The following is a 16,814-nucleotide window of genomic DNA, read 5'->3' on the forward strand; positions in this document are numbered from 1 at the left end:
TAAAACTGTCTCTTTTGAAATGTGCTAAGCTACTCAAGCCTAATTCAGGTAGTCAGCAAAGTGCCTCATATGCCAGTGAAGGAGCATGTCACTGCCAGATACAACCGTGTCCACCATCTTCCTTTCAGACTTGAAACAGCTGAACACATAGGCACCAAACATCTGAAAGAAAAAAAAGCCTGGGAGACAAGAAAGGGCAGTTCACACATTCTGATTAACACAGATTCTTGCTCTCTGTTTTGTGATATTTCAAAAGCATTGGATCACAAATGCTCCCCTGCATATGGTATTCACAAGGTATCTACTGAAAAATAAAAGCATCTGCAATGGGGGAATTAAAATAATTTTTATATTAACTGAGGAAAAAGTCAGGTTATGATTTAAGAGTCATCAAGAGCATTCTCAGAGCAGCCAAGAGCACAATTACTGTGCTCTAGATTAAGAAAAGATGTTGTAAACAACTGATCACCATAGTGGAAAATAACATAGTGATAAACGTTTCCAAAAAATTAATTGCTGGAGTAAAAACCGCAGCTCTGAAAGCAACATGTTTAGCAAGAGAATCATGATGAAAAGTGAGTGAAACTGAAAAGGATCAGAGCAAGTGCATCCAACAGACAGGATCAAATAGATACCACTGTCCCTCTGTTACACATAGACCTTTTCCTTTTACACTTACTGTGATGCAGCATTTGTTGTCATAGGCTGCCCCCTGAACTAGGGAACCTGATTCAAGCTCATGAAGAAGCCCCTTATGCTTCACAGTGTTACAAATTAAACTCCCTAGGCCCTCCTGGCCTTTGCAGTGTGTTCTCTTCAAGGATCCTTTACACTGCCACACACTTAAGAGGCTTTTACATAAAAGAGGCATATATGGTTCATTTCATTAATGCATAAATATAAAAATATGTTTTCGTGCAGGTGAATGCAAAAAATACAGGTCAAGTAGCACGTTAGTTGTTGCCCTTTGCAGTCCCAGGTATCTCTGGGAGATGTGTCTCAGAAGTGGCACCTCGTGGTGTTTCCCTGCAATGTTAATAATGTGAGCAGGATATCCACTCCTCACAACTCAGAAACAGACTTTGGATTGTCCATGGGGGTCTGCTCTTTCCTGATTGATTTAACCCCCGGTCTCCCCACAGGGAAGGAGCTGGCTGTACCAGCATTGCTGTGGTGATGACCTGCTTCACACCATGGCTGCAGGCAGGGTCTTTCGTAGAAATGATCACTGAGCCCCCCAAAATGGGGTCAGGAGTTTGCTCAGCTAGATTTGACCATTCTTCTAAACACTTTGAGACAAAAGGATCACATAAAAATCCCCGAAACAATGCCAGTAATGACACATTTTTAATTATTCTTCCTTACCTACTTGATCATGAGGATGACAGAAACTCATTAATTTCTCCTCAAGCTAGCTGCATGACCATTTCTAATTTCATTTTGGTCTGGAGTCAGGTGACCTAAGAGCAACACTGTTGCTAAGCAGGTAAGTCTTTTTTTACAGACTTCTGAACCTTTCCAACCCTTCATCTAGGCTTTAGAAAGTTGTTAACACTAACAATGACAGTAAGAATAACACAAATGTCAGTCTTGATTCCTTTATCTTTTGTAGATTTTTTAAAATATATATATATATATATATATATATATATATATATATATATATATATATATTTGATACATGGACGTGGTTATTTTAGAGGTACAAACTCAGAAATAAATTAATGTGTCTGACTCTTAAATATGATTTTTACAGATAAGGTATTTTTATGCTCTGATGCACTGAAGCCTAAATGTATAAGTGCAATGATGAAAGACATAAATGTCTCGGCTAAAGTAAGGAGCCAAATCAAAGGAGAAGATTCTCAAGGATTTTTGATACTGTTTTCAGTTGTTCATTCAATCAACATTCCCCTGGACTGTATTTCATAAAAAAGAAACTAGATGTAGAAGGTTTATATTCTTAGAAAAAGTGCAGAAGGTAAAATTCCTCCTGCTGTCATAAAGCGGTTGGGAAGCATGCAGGACTGATGACATTCCTGCAGCTCTGCCCTGCATACTTCCTCTCAGCTCCCTTCTGTGCTCCCTGTGGAGAAGATGCCACATGTATCTTTAATATAACTCCTGGTGCCATAATAAAACATCCTGTGGGTTAATTTCTCTAATCCTCTAAGCAGGAGGCTTAACAGCTGGAGCTTATCATGTCCTCCTTTTATGCTGATTCAGTGGTCAGCAGAAAATATGATGATTCCCAGATGTTCACACTTGATAGACTCAACAGGCTTGAGAAAAATACAGGCAAAATCTGTGACAGGTGGGATTTTTGGTCCTGTTTTTTTGAGGGTTTGGGGTTTCTTTTACCATTATAAGGTGCATGCAGGAAAAGGAGGTCATGTTTCTAAGGGAAATAAATGTTTTTGGAGCTTCAAAATAGTTACAGAATCTTTTTCCTCTCACACTGAGATCCAGAGATACATACATGTGTCATTGCATATATTTAGCACATAAATATTACATTTTCTTTTTACTTTAGTTTGATAACATAAAACAAACCACCCTTTCAATAAAACTAGCAATGTAGTATTCTGGTTGCAGCAGGCAATAATATGCAAAGTTAATTTGAAATTTTAATTATTTTTTTTTCCTTTTTGCTCTTGTAGATTGTCAGCTCTCAAAAGATTGCACACAGAAGATCAATGACAGCCAAATTAATCAGAAGTCAAGGAAAAAAATCTGATTGGCTAAATGCAAGAGGTGATGATGTAATTGCTCAGTTTTTAATCAGGTCACTCTTGAAGGATGCAGCCTTTCTGTAGCTAGGAAGGCATGTTGGGCACTTGGTCTCTTCACTTCATTCCCTTGTTGGGTGTATTATTTATTTTTCAAAAGAAAATTCAAGGATTTCCTCTTCCAAATAGTTACAGAAGTGTTTTTAGCACAATTTTGAACATCTGAAGTGGGAGAGATGCCATGCTCCTGGTAATGTCCTCATCTGATTAAGTGTTTGGCAGGGATATAGAGGACTCTGGCCTGCATCAGGCTTAAGTGAGGACACACATTTGAAAAAACATTCTCATTACAGAGAAGGGTGCTGCTTGGCAGCATATCCCCTCTTTTGAAAACAATTACTTTCTTTTAGCTGTCTCTTGGCTGGTTAAACTAATGTCCTTCATTCAGACAATGTGCTTAGCTGTCATGTTCTTGGTAACTTGATGAGTCTTTTGCTTAGCTAGTGCCTAAGAGACCAGGACCTGAGATATCTCAAATAATGCTTTGTTTCAAAAATTATGGATCTCAGAGGAAGATTCTACCTCCCAATTACATCCCCAAAGCCTGTTGGTTTGGCCATCCCTTGTAAGATGCCTGATCGGGCAGAGAGCAGGTAGCAGTTGCAGCTTCTCAGGTATCAGACACCCCTCCACTTCGTTGATGAGTATCTTTTCAAGACAGAATAGATGAGTAAGAGCACAACAGAGAATCACAAAGCCAGTTTGTGGTTTGAATATTTAGTAGAGAAGAAAAAATAGGATAGTGAAAATTCATCAAGCCATGATTAGTATCCCACATCCAAGAAAAATCTTTAGATTCTCAGCCGAACTGGAGTATAGAGTACATCCTGCAGAGGTTTGCTTTGGCATACAGAGGAATGTCATATTTGCAGTGCTCATCCTATCGTCCTGTCTAAACTACAGGGGTCTCATCTATCTGGTGCATCCTTCCTCTCTCTCCTTCACAAAGGGTTAGTCACATGGCATTGTTGTCAGTGAGTCCTTTACAGCAGAGGACTTTGCCACTGTGTGGGTGAATGAGTCAAGCTCAGTACATGAGCAGATAACTGAGGGCACACAAAATCTTGACCCAGGGAGAGTAAAAAAACCACATTGCCTTAAAAAAGTCTGGTGACTAAATTTCACAGAACTGTTTTTTTTTAATTAATCAAGGTACTTAAAGCCCACCTTCTTCAATTGTCAGAAGCATTTTTTGTGGTCCTCTCCTTTCAGCTCCTTTTTTTTTTTTTAGAATTATGAAAACTGAAAAGTGGAACTTAGTCAATGTCTCTGGCAGTCCTGAAAGAGCTCCTTCCTTTTGCCCAAGAAAAATGATGAATATATCGAACGCAGTTGCTGCCAAAAAGAACAGGTTGAACATAGAGGAAGAAATTCATTATACAAAGCTGTATCATTCTGATATGAGGTAATAAGAAGGATTGAAAAAATATAAAAACCTTTCATGGCAAGCACTGAAAATTGTCTTCCAGAAGATTGTACAGCAACAATCAGATGACTGTTTATAATTTTGCTTTATTTCCAAGATGAAATAATGTATGTTGAAAATTAAATACGCCAACTAGAAGGTCAAGTAATCACTGCAAGCCTTTTCTTTAGCAGAAACAGAGCTACATCTGGTTGCTAGTTCAAAGCAAATGATCCAATCAACCAACCCAATTTCTACATCCTCCAGTCAGAGAAACCTCTGTGACTAAAGACAACTAGGTAGTGTGACTAAGACAAAGCAGTGGAGTGTACAACAGAGAGTGGCCTATCCTAGCCCATCAGAAATGACCTAACAGCCACTTCATCATGCATGACCTATGCCATTCTCAGGTTATGGAGCAGAAGAATCATCCATTTTCCACTTGCTGTTCTAAAGCATATGTGTTCTCCATATATGGTTCAAATGACCTAGACTTGCACTTGAGCTTCAAGCATCTCCAATTCTGTTCTTCTGCATCTATTTTTTGTTTGTTTGTTTTGTTTTGTTTTGGGTTTTTTCAGCATTTGCCCAAGGGTAGACACAGTAAGTGTAGTAGTAGTAATCCTTACAAAGATTCTGACCTTGTTTCTAATAAAATGCCTTCTGAAAAGGTAGTATTCATTTCAAACTAGGATGACTTTCAAAGCTTGTGTTTCAAAAGCATTTCATTTGGCTTCCAAATTATGCTTTTTTTCTATTTCTGTATGTGTGTTTTACAATCAGTAATGATAACTTTCAAACAAAGTGTGCTTCTGTTCTTTATTTTGTCCTTTGAAGAGAATTACTTATGCAGCTATCATACATTGTTTGCCATTCATTCATCTGAACACTGCTATGCAGTGCATCCTTTTGTGCAGCTGGCATTACCTCTCTGGGCTGTCTCCAGCAACTGGTTAGCATTACCTTTTCCTTTCAAGAGCTAAGTGGATATGCGGTATTTTACTCTGACAGCTGGGCCATTTTATTTGAGCCTTATTGGACTTGATAGTTACCTTTAGGGAATGTCTTTTTCAATTGTTTATTTCCAAAGTCTTTTGTCAGTTCAGACTGTGAAACACAAAGAATACTGAAATTGTTGGTACTGATGCATCCATATGGGATAACAAATGATTGGGGCATCACTATTCTTTGGACATTGCAGGAGGTTATTAGTATTATACAGCCCCAAAAAAGGAGAGAGAAAAGCTGTTTTCAGTTTCTTTGAAATTATTTTACTTTGCTTAATAAAGTTTTTGTGTGTGTGATGCCATTACATTGTTCAGGACTCTACAACTGCAGTGGAAGCAATGACACAGTTCCAAATGGAATTCTTGGAATTCCAATGTCCCACTCATGGCAATGAAGCACAGGCCCACACATAAGAAATGCATAAGAAAGACTTACAGATGCCGTATCATTGTGGATATAGCAATTATCAACCCATATGGGCAGAATATTTTGTCACAGTAAGGTGCCCAACAAGTAGCACACCCAGTCTTATTTAAAATATTTTTAATGTCCCTGCATTTGATATTCTTAACAAGCTATTACGAAATTTGAGGGTTGATTTGCAAGTACTAATAACTGATTGCTAGCTCTGTCTCCAGTTACACATCTATGAATCTACCTGTTTGAGAATTATTAATGACATCATTCAATTAGCGACTGGAAAGGGATTTTGTTCACAAGAGAATTCCTGTAAAATCCATTCAAGGTAGGCAGCAATAAAAGCAGCCCTAAAGGGAAGTGAAAGCCTGGCTTGAAAGGCATCTGTTTCTAGAATCTGTCAGACAAAGTTCTTTTCAAATTAAATAGCTAAATAAATCAACATATCATGTGGGATTTTTCAATAGGTATTTACAACTAATGTACACACCTCGTCCCAGACCAAACAGGTGGTTTATAGAGCTAATATTTTGATTTTATTTTTTGTCTATGCTATTACCTAGGAAATGTCAAGACAGAGAAAAGCACTTGGGCTCTTTTTCTTTACCTTGGCACCACTGTTTCATATAACGTATAAAAGATAAAGCAAAAAGACATTTATTACACGTACAACCTATTCAGGTTAGCCTGAAACTTACTTGCTCACCTATTAGTTCTATTGTGTTCTGAGGATAAACAAATATGATTTTAGCTCTGAGAAACTTTTTTTTTTTCTCCTAGGCCTTATTTTCTAGTTTTATGATCCTCACAGAACTGAAATTTGTTTCCTGTGGCTCCTGGAAAAAAGCAAAAATATCCACACCAATCCAACCGAGTGTAAGGAACAACTAATTACACATTCTGAGGCTGATGCCCATCACCCTTCTCAGTTCATCCTGCTCAAGACACTGAAGGGGCTACATCTCACAAGGAGAATCTGCCTCATAGGGCTCTCCTTGACTCCTGGACTATTCCCATCCCAGGACAGCCAACATGAGAATTATTCTCAGAGATTCACCTCTGAAAAGGGGCAATTACAGATATTTCGACTTCTAATAATATTTGGATTCAATCCTAAATTAAATAATAGCTTTTTATTAATCAAAACCAGTAACATATACAGTGAGGGAAATTTACTTCAAAAATACAGGTGATGCCCTCTGATATGGCAGGAATTTACCTCTCAGCATCAAATAGCATGGATTTGTGAGCTAGAAAGGAATAATAAAATATGTATTAATCTCTTAAAATTATTTCAGTGACTGGGATTTTAGATAACAATTTTGGACTCTTTAGGCAAAAGATTTCATGTTTGGAGATTGGCCTCCCTCCCTCTCCCTCCCTCCCTCCCTCCCTCCCTCCCTCCCTCCCTCCCTCCCTCCCTCCCTCCCAAACTGCAGATACACATATGCATATCATGTCCTCCATGTTTTGCATTCTACGCATCTTTAAAATCTATTAGAATAAACCCAAAAACAAAGCTTTATTGACCCTAACAAGCTGTGGAAAAGAAGCGAGCATTTACAGAATAGTTCAGTCATACATAACCCAGAACGATAACACTCAATAAAGTGGAGATTATGAAACAAAAGGGCAACACTGGGCACTAAACAGATGGAGAGAGCAGCAGGAGGGGCAACATTAGCATTCTGCAAGTCAACTTGGCAGCAGTAAGCTAATACCAGTAAGTCAATGGATCAACAGGCAAAAGAAGGGCATTCAGCTTTTCAACAATATCCAACCATACATTCAATTATTGCAATTTAGAATTTATTTCCTCCTTTTATGTTTGTGTTAGAAATTAGCATTTTTAATTTTTTTTTAAGTAATTGTGCTTCTCTCAGATTCACCCTGTGTAGAAATGTTTCAAAAACTTTCATAGAGGACTTAGTCATAGTTTACAACACATAAACCTCTCCTGCACAGAAAACTATGACAGCCAAGGTACCTGGAGAAGCACAGAGAGCACTAAAAACTTCCCTGTGATAGTTGTATAGCAACACCCCACAAACAGGCTTAAAAAAGGCCTGCTTTTACAGTAACTCCTATTCCTATTTTTTTTTTTTTAAAACAGTCTGACATGCATGTTTGAATATAATAACCAGGTAACTGTAAAAATCAGAATTTGGTCTTCTTAATACCTGTGTGGGTGAAGAAAATAGTTACATGATGAAAAAAGTTCTGAAAATAAAATGGGTGATGGACAAAAGTCCCCAGAATATGGACATAACTGAATGTGAATGAATCATGTTAAAAAGACAGGAGCTGGCGAATACAACTTGCCTTTTTACCTATTGTGGTGGGATTGTAGGTAGGTGCCAAAAGAACAAAGAGCACTCCAATAAATCTCAAGCTGCTAAGGAAGATCTAATTCTTTTTTTAGTGTGCAGACTTCTGATACCAAGTGTTTAAACCCTCTTCCAGAGACTACTGGCAGCAGGCAGAGATGGGGGAAAGGACCAAGTTCAAAGTGAAACACACCAGCATCATTGAAAACTGCATCTGGGGTCATGTAGCTGTGACCACGCCTATGGGAATCTTTTTGAATTACCTAAAAATAACCAATATGTACCAATGATGTAACAGAAATGCTAGTTCTTTCTTTTACAAGTTCTGTACCTCCCTTTTAGACCAAAAATATAGATTGTAATCAACATTTCACAGGCAGAGCTAATAATGGTGTTGGAGAAGATCCATGTGTGTACACAACCACACACAAATTTAAAAAATTGATGATTATGCTCTGAAATTATAATGAAAATCAGAAAATCAAAAAGGTCATAGCTTCCCAAGAACCTGAATTTTGCCATATTATTAACATCTTTTGAAGAACATTGATTATACGTAATTTACTGGTACAGCAAAGCTGAATTGTAGCATTTTAGAGTACATTACTTTCACCTTCCAGGGCCTAGCAGCAACTTCTTGTTTGCCTTTTCACATCTTACACAGTGAAAAGACAAAGGTAGGAAAAAAGTTCTTTTGAGAATTTATAAGCCAATTAGAAATTTAAATTTAGGCTGAATGCAATGTTTTGATTTATGTCACTACAGACAGAATCTACTGATTGACCCACTCAATCTACCAATAGATAGAGATATTCTGTGTCTGTGGATAGTTATATACAAATGTATACATACATATTTTTATAGAAAATAAAATAAAATCTGAAATAACACAAAAAAATTTTAAAAATTGCCACATAACATATTTTCAGTACAATGAAAGTAAAAAAGCCATGGCAAACACATTCTGTAAATGGAGAAATACTATAATTTAATCCTCTTCACAACATATGATAGCTACATATTTGCATATTAAATTCTGAATGTAGTAAAATGTAGTGCAATACCTTGGTCTAAAGGGAACTCTAATTTATAGGCACCTTGACTTGTACAGGATTATTTGTAAGGCTTTCACAGTCAGCTATGTCCAAATAAGTTGTATCACACTTACTAGCAGTTGATTATTTCTGTATCAGTAGAAAAATGATACCATGTTGAGTCTCAAAAACTGAAGATACTTCACTCAAGATACTTTTAAGTAATTGTTTTTTAACTAATTGTTCACAAAATCAGTTAAGCAAAGCAGATTTAGACTATCTTTCAGGATAAAACATAAAAGTTATTTTTATTCATCTCAAGACTACTCTTACATGATGGGGGATAAGCAGGGACATGAAAGTATGTTTTATAATTTTGCACACAAATGATGCAATAATAAACAATGTGCATGTAAATAAGATGGTAAATGCATCTTCATTTACCAAGTAAAGAAGATGTTTATTTTCTTGAGACTAGAGCTAGATATTTATCTTGCAGGATAAGTGTGACAGAAGAATGTAAATGATGGACAAAATTTTGGTAAGTCAAGAACTGGAGAATTTTATGAAAGGATGTTAAAATCCATCAACAGGTTTTCAGTTTCTGTCTGTTACCAGAAATGTTACTATGAAAGAATTTTTGCATGAAATGGACCCATGCTGCAACAAGATGTCATGTCAGCCAGATGGGTTTTTATCATTACTCTCTATGCTCTCCCCCTGTTGTTATCATCATCTCATATACACATCAACTTAATCACACATCTTTGCTTGCTTGGGACTCAGCAGACTCCAGTTCTGCATAGCCCTGACTATGCCCTGACTAGGCAAAGGCTGACATACATTGTGAGATGGTTGCTGACTTTTTTCCTTCTTTTAAAAAATTCATTCTTAAATGACTGGATTTTTCATCAGCAATATTAGTAAATCTTAGATATATCAGAAAGTGTAAGAGAAGAAATGGATGATTTGGAGGTTGAGAGTCTTGTGATGAAGTTACATAATTGGTTTCCTTTTGCCAGAAAAACTGGCCACAAAAATTCCTTTCATTACTTTTTTTTACCATGGATGTTATTCATCAGCCATGCCAACTCATTTGCTTATTAGATGATAATATTAACCAGGAAAAAAAAAAAAATAAAAGCAATCCTAGTTAACAATAATACCCTTTTTTTGGCAGGTCTATGTGAGCCAGTTTCCCTGCCAAATCTGGTGGTCATATAACTGCACATATAAAAGAACAAACCAGACAAACCCCTATGGGAGAACTTTTCATTTTGTGAACAGCAATTAGGCATCCAATTACCATTTAACCATTCTGAAAACTGTTCCCCCATCATCCTTTCCCCTGTTTATAAATTTGGAAATACAATAATATTTTTTTATCCACTTTTTCAACCTTGTGTATTTGGACTTGCTGGCCACTAGACTGGAAAAGATGTTTTCATGCTTTCTCAAGATTCCTAAACCCTTTATGTCTGCCTTCTGGATTCCAAGAACCAGCTGCAATCTGGTTGCGATAATGTCACTTCGGAAATGATGACATTTTTTTCTGTATTTTCTGTATTCAGCATCAATTATTTTTTTCTATTACTGTCTCTTTGAGTTTTTTGTATTGCTTTGTTTTGTTTGTCACATCATCCATTACATGCAGACACTGATGAGGAGAGAAAAAGGAAGAGCTTAGAAAATGATAGTCTTTGTAACTCCAGGTGTGTTGTCACTTGCTGCTCACTGTCGTTTTTCGTTTTCCTTGGTGTGCTAGCAAGAATATGTAACTGAAAAATACAGAGAACAAGAAATTATTGGCTACCTGGAGAAAAAAAGAATAAAAGAAGTTTTATTTTATGAGTACTTTGGAACTGGCAGCTTGAAGCACCAGCTGCCTGCTTGTTTTACTATTATTTGTTTTAAATTTATAAATGGATGGGTGGGAGGGAAGGCAACTTATAGTACTTGTTCCTGTTACGCTCATTATTTTATAAACTTGAGCTTGGTCCAAGTACAATTGCTAATGGAAAGAAAAGAATCATTGTTCCTCAGATCATGAGAAGGAGAAGACTGTTCTGTGCCTCTTTCTATTCCCTCTCTGGTAGTATAAAGTACTTTTTTCAATGGTGAGAAGGTCAGTCTCTCACAGAGGTATCTTTACTTCTGTTACTGCTTAGCCATGCTTTGTGTTAAATGCAACAATCAAGTAGGACAGCCAGATTGCAACCTTTGCTCCAAATGCATTTTCTAACACCCATGTAGTATTTAATAATATTCTCCTAGCCAGCATTCTCCCAGCTATGCCTCTTGTTTTGTAGGTGCTTCTGTTATACTTATTTATTTTGAGTACAGGGCCAGAAGCAGTCCAAAAACAGTCCAATACCTTTTAGAAACAGTCTAATCCAGAAAATACAGAGTAGCATGGAATACAAACCCATGCTTTTCAAACAATAGGCACAAGTAGGAATATGCTTGCTTCCAGATTTTCCTCAGACTGATCTCTAGCCTCCAACCCATTTTCTACTCTGAGTATTAACGTATTTGTACTTTGGTTACTAGTAAATGGTGTATGCTGTGTCTTTCTCATACAGCAATCTGTGAATACCTCTAGAAATGTACACAGGAAAAGAAAATAAAGGAAAACTAACAGAATGTATCTTCAGCATATTCAAAATAAATGATTCAGAAAATACTTCTTGATTCCTAGCAGACAGGGTAAATAAGCCACTAACTGTTGAGGTGGTAAATGCACACCCATGTGGATTCTACTTTGGCTAGCTTTCGGGAGGATTTACCTTTGGGAAAAATCTCACATTACAGGGGCTCACATGAGACTGTCATTGTGTCCTTTCTGCCCTTTAAGTCTCTGAGAAAAACTTTAGAAGCTAAAAAAAGGCTCTGTAACTGCAAGTGAGAATAAGAGATATGGCTAATGAGCCCACAGCTGACTAAACTCTTGTTCTCTTAGAGCAGGCTGAATGCCTCCATTTCACAGCCACACCGGTGAAAGGCTCAGAAATCCCCCGCAGCTTCTGAATTCCTGAGAACACAACACATTTAGCATTTTGTGTTTTGACCCCACTTGGGTTTCAGCTATCAAATGTCATACAGAATGCAGAGTCTGAACATGTGAAGGAATGAGTTTCTCAAAGGCTGAACGAGCTGTCGACAAAGTCTACAGTCCAAACTCGGATATAATACTTGGCATTTACCTGGATCATTCCAGAGTATGACATGAGCATGGGCATCTTTGTGTAAATTTGAGCCTGACCACTGTAAAAAGAAATAAAAAGCAAAAAACTTTTTTTATATCCTTATAAATTCCAGACATTTTTTAATTACATTTTTAAAAGGCAAGAACTACAAAGTAAAATGGAAACTGTTTACAGCTGGGTATCTACTTTACACACCTTTACAAGGCAGTGTATTACATTCTTCAGAACCAGCTGGAAAACTAAGATTAAGCCTAACACTCTTCAGGATTAGTAAATACCTTGCTGGAGCTAGTAATTCTGCCCTTTAAAAACAGAACAGCCTAATGGTCTTTTCCAATATAAGGAAAATTACTTCCAAACATCTCTTTATATACTGGATTTTGGCTGGTTTTTGAAAACATGCATCATAAATTCAGCTCAGGGAATGATTCCTTGGGTTCACGCCAAATTACCAGGTCATTTAAATAGGTTCTGTATGCTGTTATGCACTTAAAATTATTTACACTAGTTTTATAATTCCTTCAATCTGCTCTTTAACACTAGCACAGTGGATGACCATTTAGTCCAGAAAATCAACATCTTTCTGTTATTTCCTTTTTGTGGAGAGAATGTTGTTATCAAGCATCAGTGTAGCTGCAGTGATGTTTCAGAGGATGTTTCATTTACATTGCAAATAGCTTGATTCTCTTTATTTTGAATACTGTATTTGTTCTTGTTAATTCCCTTCCCTTTCATTTTTCTCTTTTGAGTTCTGCCCATACTGCTTTGTAACTAGCTTCCCAGGCTTTTGGGGCCTGAGCATTTAGTAGCTCACATTTGGGAACTGGTGAATGGCCTATTTTGCTGGCTGAGGTACATAATGCTTGTAGCAGTATGGGCAATTAGGATTGATCAGAAATAACGGGTTTATGAGCCTCAGAAAATGTCAATCAAAATAGCTTTGGTCACTTTAATATCAGCTAAGACTGGAGAGAGATAGACAGACAGACAGATAGATAGATAAATAGATAGATAGATAGATAGATAGATAGATAGATAGATAGATAGATAGATAGAAATAATTTTACAATCATTAACTTTGCATGATATACACAAGGGGAATGACTTAAGGAGATAGTCTGAGAAGTTAAATTTGGAACTTTACTGCTTTTACTATGTTGTATAATTGCCTAGCTGCATGCCATCTGTTCCTCTTCCTCCCTCCAGGCAAAAGGGCATTACAGCCGAGCCAGCAGCAGAAAAGGGTAGAAATGGAATCCTATACATAGAAAATATAGCAAAAAAAGCAGTTGTAAATGTCAGCAATCAAACACAAATCTATTTCGGGTTGTAAATTAGCACAAGAAAAGATCTACTTCCCTCGGCCTGAAATCCTTTTGCTTCTGGGTAAAACCCACAAGAGTAATAGGGTAGTCCCAAGCTCACACTCCATCAGCTGCAAGGAAGTTCTGGTGCCACAAAGTCAATGACAGATCTTCCACTGATTTCAAAAGAGACAAGACTACTTTTAAGTTTATTCTTGTTGCATGAGACTTTAAAATTATCATCCAAATTCAACTTGTGATCCTCATTAAAAATATTCTTGTTAAGCTCTCTGATTGTGTTAATTGACAATTCTGCTTGGTGTTTCTCAATGCATTAAGTTCTTCCCTGGACAATACATAGTTTCCTTTCTGAAGTTTTCTTTCCCAGGTACTTTCTGTCATGAAAGTTTCTCCGTTTTTCCTCCTTTCCTCCACTGTGCCTGCCCTCCTGCCTACTTTTCTAGAGACAGAAAGAATCAGAAACTTTTGTTACAAGTGACTCTTTTCCTGAGGAATCCTGCACCTTTGCGCTATTTCTGATCTTGACGTGTCTCTACCCATACTTCTGCAGCTCAGACGGGCTACTGTAATAATTCTGAATTATTTTTAATAAAGTTACAATTGTATTACGTTTATTTGCAGCTGGTTGAAAGAAGAAGTTTCTGGGTACATGCAGATCTGCCTGCTAAATATGAACACAAGCCTCATAGCATAGTGGGGGAAGACAAAAAGTCATTAGATAAAATCCAGAGGTGCTAAAGTTATTTGGTTAGCTTTGGTGAGCAGCAGTGGTGGTCACCTACTCAAAAATGTTTCTTAAACATGCCAGGACTCATACTTTCCTACCACAATTTCACTTGACTATCAGTGAGGATAGTCTCTGAAACAGATTGTGCTGCCTTGATTTAACTGACCTTAAAAGAAAAGCAAGGCATTGTAAAAACAGCCTTGGTCCTTGAAAGTATGGTCAATATTTGTCTTCCATTTTCCTAGCATGGTTAGATGCTGATCTCTGGCTTCCATGACTACTAGGCTATTGAGCCATTTCTGAAGCCTCAAAAGGAAATCATGATTTTGTCTGAAGGCTACCAGACAAGAGGCCCAAGTCACCTCTGTGCTTTTCTTATCTCAGTAATAATCTGAGAGAGAAGTCTGTTAGTTCTTCCAAGGTCTTCAGTAAGGATTGCTGTACACTGATTTCAAGCATGGTTGTTGCTAAAGACCCAAACCACTCTTTTTTTTTAATTGCATTTTTTTACTTTAATGAAAAACTAAGGGTTTCTCACTTGAAGTGAGAATGTCACCATTCTTGTATTTAAAACTTTAACAGTCAGAAAATAAAAGTAGACAAAAGATAATTCTCATCAAAAAATTACTTCTGTTGTGTAATGTTATTCTTCCAAAACACATATATATTTCAACTTGTTTAAAAATCTGTGTATATTTGAAGTAAAATAGTATATTGCTGAATATATTAGTAAATCATCCACATGTTCTTACAACTGAAAGCATGCTCACTGATATTAATTTTTAATTTAGCAACTTAGTTCCTGCACACTATGACTTTAAAAAAAATTCACCAAAATTTCAACAAACTTTGTCATATAATGACATTATCCTACCCCAGTCATGTTCTTCACTTTCCTCCCTGCTTGTAAACTGACTGTTAACTTTGTTGAAATGGTTAATGTGACTAACTTTTCCAGCAGCATAATCACAATTCTCACTAGGAAAATGCAAGGGTCCTCTTTAGAAGAAATTTCTTTTATCGAGAAAAATCATGCTTGAAATTTATAGCACAGATAAGAAGAAAGACATGCACACACATATTCATATGTATATATTCCCCTTTATGCTTTTTTGTAGGTAAAACATAAAGGGCCTAGTCAACATGAAGTACCAAAAAATTCATAACTAGGAAGATAAACTTTTATGAACAGTTTGTGTAATTCACTTAATGGCCTTATGGGTTGTAACACAAATCTTATGCCCTGACAAGCTGATGCATCCCGGAGCAGCTCAGTGAAGCTCAGCTTTTAAATAAACATCCTAACCCTTTCATTTTCTGCTCATGTTCTTAATTTTCCATGGGTCACTTAGCTCCTTTCATTTGGCCCCCCTATCTCTCCCCATGCCACTACCATATCTGTAAGTTTGCAAGGACTAACTACATCCCTGTGCATTCACGAAAGACTCAGGGTTTCTTTCCAGGCCCCAATTATCAATGAGATAACCTGCTTGGGCTTATTATGTGTTTTTTTCCCCTGGAGATCTACAGAGAGGCTGCACCAAAATGTAAAATATAAAAGCAATACGTGACGTAAGCATAACACAACTACCATGGAATAGTTAGGGTGGTGCTGACATTTAAGGTTTCAGATTACCTGAATCTAGAGAATGGTAGCAATTTGCAACTTACTCTGACTCCTGATCTAAAGATAACAGCAAAAGGAAACAAACAACACAAAACAAAATGCCACACAAGTGTTTTCTGTTGCCACCATTGGGAGCTATCTCATAGTATAAAGATATATGAGCCTTTGAGGAGATCCTCACATGTTTCCAAACAATGGTACTGGTTATTGCATTGCAGACTCCTGTGGTGCCAAGGCAACGTGACTTTGCTCTTTGGACTAAAGAATCTCTACTGTAAGGTAGACTATAGCTACAACAATCATAGATACAACAATGAAGGTACTCTGTGGACCTGATTTTTCTGAGCCTGAGAAAGTTACAGCCTGTAAGTGGCTGATCTGTTCCCAAGGGAGTCTCTTGAGAGCATCTCTCACTCAAGGACTATTACTGTAAATAATCTCATTTTCTTAAAACAGTTCTGTACAGCTGTGTTAGTGTGTTTTCTCTTGTCCCACCAATGGGACAGAGAGGTGGTGTTCCCTTTTCCAATCATGTTAAACCTGTATCGTAACACCCTATAAAAAGCTGAAAAGTTCAGATAATAATGCTTTCCTTAGCATCTCCTTCGGGCTGCTGTTAATGAATCCATCCTTCTACTTCATGTCCAACAACGACAGTACTCTATAATTTACAAAGCGGATTTATGTGCTCCAAGAGTGCTTGAAAAATTTTCAGTGTATGATTTAGTTTTCCATTCCTTATTTAGGGTAAGAGTCACTTACCATCAGTTTTCTTCAGCTCCCTGTCTTTATTTCTATACTGCTTCATTAGATTAACTGTCTAAAATTCACCCATTCTTCTAAACATTCTCTTTGAACTCTTGTATCTTTTGAGCTTTGAACTCTAGATTTTCAGGTTTTGGACTGCCCAGTGGCAAATGCTCATTCAAATTTATAGTATTCCTCATAC

At 37.0% G+C, this 16,814-nt stretch overlaps 2 long non-coding RNA genes across 2 annotated transcripts; one reads left to right on the forward strand and one right to left on the reverse strand.

The window, feature by feature from the left end:
* The first annotated feature begins 728 nt into the window (after positions 1 to 728).
* On the forward strand, positions 729 to 6,911 carry LOC147648446 (uncharacterized). The gene is made up of 2 exons (XR_015280217.1): positions 729 to 1,486; positions 2,661 to 6,911. It is a non-coding gene; the product is annotated as an uncharacterized LOC147648446 (long non-coding RNA).
* Positions 6,912 to 10,517: 3,606 nt separating this feature from the next.
* Positions 10,518 to 13,440, reverse strand: LOC111940647 (uncharacterized). Its single transcript, XR_002869588.1, has 3 exons — positions 13,331 to 13,440; positions 12,184 to 12,244; positions 10,518 to 10,758 (listed from the first exon to the last, which is right to left on the reverse strand). It is a non-coding gene; the product is annotated as an uncharacterized LOC111940647 (long non-coding RNA).
* Between the last annotated feature and the right edge of the window lie 3,374 nt (positions 13,441 to 16,814).

Source organism: Cyanistes caeruleus, chromosome Z (assembly GCF_971803275.1).
Source record: "Cyanistes caeruleus chromosome Z, bCyaCae1.hap1.1, whole genome shotgun sequence".
Taxonomy (NCBI): domain Eukaryota; kingdom Metazoa; phylum Chordata; class Aves; order Passeriformes; family Paridae; genus Cyanistes; species Cyanistes caeruleus.